The sequence below is a fragment of the Adiantum capillus-veneris genome, chromosome 20 (genome assembly GCF_014529385.1).
Source record: "Adiantum capillus-veneris isolate H3 chromosome 20, ASM1452938v2, whole genome shotgun sequence".
NCBI lineage: Eukaryota > Viridiplantae > Streptophyta > Polypodiopsida > Polypodiales > Pteridaceae > Adiantum > Adiantum capillus-veneris.
This window is the reverse complement of record NC_140950.1, coordinates 37,659,108-37,662,754: the sequence shown is the minus strand read 5'-3', so window position 1 is coordinate 37,662,754 and position 3,647 is coordinate 37,659,108.

Genomic DNA, 3,647 nt, shown 5'->3' with positions numbered 1-3,647 from the left:
CTTCACAAACCATGGAAGCACCAATTAGGGCCCCTCTTGCACAATATTCACAAATAGGAGATAACTCTCAACAAGAGGTTTTACAAAGGCTAACTCAACAGCTTAAGAACCTCACTCTGAATTTAGTACAGGGTCTACCTCAACAATGACAACCAAGAGAAGGGAGTCTCAATCAACGAAGACAAGCTCAAGAGTTGCGATGTTGGAATTGCAATGAAATGGGCCATGGCATGTACAATTGTCCACATCCAAGGCGACTTCCGGGAGACATATATCCCCTCAGACCGCCTCCTCTCACTGTGCAGCAAGAACTAGCTCAAGGCCCACAAATCCTTCGTCGACCACCACCAGCAAATATACCTCCTATCCCACATGAGGAGGAAAAAAGAGGAGTCAACATCATCAAGCTAGAAGAGGTAATAGATGAGCAAACTCTAAACTTTGATGTTATGCCGGCAGAAAAACGCACAAGAGCACATGATAAGGATGAAGACATGAGAAGTGAAGGAACAAATTCAGCCAGAAGGGACAAGAAGAAGAAGTCAAAGATGGAAGAAGCTGAAAGTAGCAGGAAGAAAAGATCAAGGCGAAGGGAAATTGGTATCAACGACTTCCCATTGGGAAAGGAACTAGAGCCCTACAACATCTTGGAGGATTTACAAACCCAAAAGCCAAACATTTCATGGCCTCAACTTCTACACCTATCAGCCAAAGTAAGAAGGCAATGGCCAAAGTTGGTAAGTACAAGAATTCCAAAGAAGAAAGCAAATCTTTCCATTAAGGTTGTGTCCTCAAAGCTACAAAAAGATGTGGAACCCATTGTGGATGCTTACATAAGGGGTGAAAAGGTGTCTAATGTATATGTTGATGGTGGAGCTCAAATGTGTGTGATCACGGAAAAGTCAATGAATAGGTTAGGGCTTGAAATTACAAAGTCCTCTAATTGTCAAGCTAGTCTAGCCAACAACTCAAGTGTGAAGTGTTTGGGGATCATTGAAAATGTAAAAGTCTCTGTATGTAACATAGATGCACGAGTGGATATGTATGTCATGCCAGTTAAGGGAGAGGGCTATCCCATCATCCTAGGGAGGCCTTGGCTCATTGCTGTGAATGCAGATCAAAAATGGGGAAGTGGTCGTTTGATTCTTAAGAAGGGTCAACCGGTGGTGTATGATTGGCGAGAAGGAAAGCAACTAGATATCAACTATGAAACCACGGCAGATGAAGAGAGCGAGGAGGAGAGTCCTTACTCAAGTGATGAGGAAGCATCAACCAGTGCACCAGCCAGTGAAGAGGAGTCTTCTTTGGAGGTAATGGGAATTGTATTTAACGCCAACACCCGAGATGTTTGTGTAGAAGAAAAGCCAACAGACAATCACACATAAGGGGATGAAAGATGCCACCACCTTGAAGAAGGATTTGAGAATATGCTTGCAAAAGATCTTACTTGTGAGGAGAAGAGGTCCTACATGAATATGTTAAGGAGGTATCCCAATTTGTTTATCAGTGACTACTCACAAATAAGAGGTGTAGATGAAATAGAGCATCGAATTGAATTGAAACCAGGACCAAACCCGTGGCTCAAAAGTTAAGGCGACTAGGATCTGTGCAACAAAAGGCTCTCCTACAAGAAGTGAATCGACTCTTGAAGGCTGGCTTCATCTATCCAGTATCCAACTCCGAATGGGTATCACCTATTGTAGTCACTCCCAAGAAGAATGGTAAGTGGAGGGTCTGCATGGATTACAAACCCCTCAACACTGTGACAAAGAGGGACCACTTCCCTCTCCCTTTCCAAGATGAAATTTTGAATGAAGTAGCAGGTCACGAATGCTACACTATGTGTGATGGGTATTCAGGATATTTTCAAATTAGAATAGCAGAAGAGGACGAACCAAAAACCACCTTCATCACACCTTGGGGATGTTTTGCATTCAAAGTAATGCCTTTTGGGCTCACCAATGCTCCTAGCACCTTCATGAGATTCACAATATTTGTATTTTAGCCATTCTTTGGAAAATCTATAAGAGTCTTTATGGATGATTTCTGTATTTATAGTTATAGATCACTTCACTGCCAAAAGGTTGAAGATGGGCTTAAGAGGCTCCATCAATTTGGGGGGCAACTCAACCGAGAGAAGTGTCATATCGGTGAATCTCAGGTGGTTTTGCTAGGCCATGTGGTTTCTTCACAAGGAATTCAAGTGGATCCCTCTAAAGTAGAGGCCCTTTTGTCATTATCTCCACCAACAACAACTAAGGAGCTAATGACCTTCAACCACAAAGTGAGGTACATGTCTCGCTTCATCCATCTCCTAGCAGAAGCCATCGCCCCTTTGCATAGGTTGGCAAGCCAATCTACATTTGAATGGGGGAGGGAACATGCAAAATGTTTTGAGGAAGTGAAGGGCATTCTTAGCTCTCTCCCAATCCTAATGCCACCAAATCCAAAGGAGACCTACTATGTCACTCCAAGTGTAGGTTTCGAAGCAATTGGTGTTGTTTTGATGCAAAAAGATCCTAAAACATCATACATGAGGACGATCTATTTTGCAAGCAAGGTGATGACTCCGGCCGAGAAGGGATACACTGAAATGGAGAAAGTGGTCTTTGCAATCTTGTTTGCGGTAAGGAAGTTTCGATCGTATCTTCTCCCTGTGCCATTTGTTTTTCTCACCTTAGAGCACAATCTACCATATGTAGTACAACACATGAGCCTCTCATCTAGAATAGCAAAGTGGGTGCTTGAACTCCAAGAATTTGAATACACTTTCATTGTAGAAGATAGCACAAGAGCAGGACTTGCAGACATTCTCACCTACAAAGTGAGAGAAAGGGAAGGATCACGACTACAAAGAGAGGAAGGATCAAAACAGTTCAAAGTGAAGGAGATTGATAATGCCCATACTTTATGCTTTGACAGAGCTTATCAACGCCAACAAGACAAAGCAGCAGGGGCAATCATCATTTTGAACCCACAAAAGGAGGTAATGGTTAGAAAAGGTATCACTCTACCCAATGTTCACTCTAACAATGAGGCTGAGTATGCTGCTCTAACCCTTGGGTTAGAAGAATGCAAAGAATTACGCATACAAAGACTTATTATAAAAGGTAATTCTTTGCTAGTGGTCAGGAAAATCCAAGGGACTTGGAGGTGCAAGAATCGTACATTTTTTGAGTGTCTTAGTAGTGTAAGAGCTTTGATGAAGGGTTTTAAAGCAACACAGGTACAACACATTGTGAGAACTCATAACAAGGAAGCAGACTTACTCACAAATGAAAAGATTCAAATGGCGGTAGGAGGTGTGAAACTATATGAACCCAAATATCAAGGTCAAGAGGAGATAAAAGACATTATCTTCTTTCTACAAGCAGGTGAGTGTCCCAAACACTTAGACAAGGTGCAAAGACATAGACTAGTTAAGAAGGCCACACCTTACCAGTTGATCGGGGATGATTTATATCACAAAGGGAAAGATTTGGTCTTGAGGAGAGTACCAAGTGTGCAAGAGATAGAGAAAATTCTTCTTTCATGTCATGATGATGTCTATGGTGGTCACTTTTCTCAAGATATTACAAGTAGGAAGATTTTACAAGCACGGTTTATTTGGCCGAGCTTACATCATGATGTCCAATATTGGTGTAAGG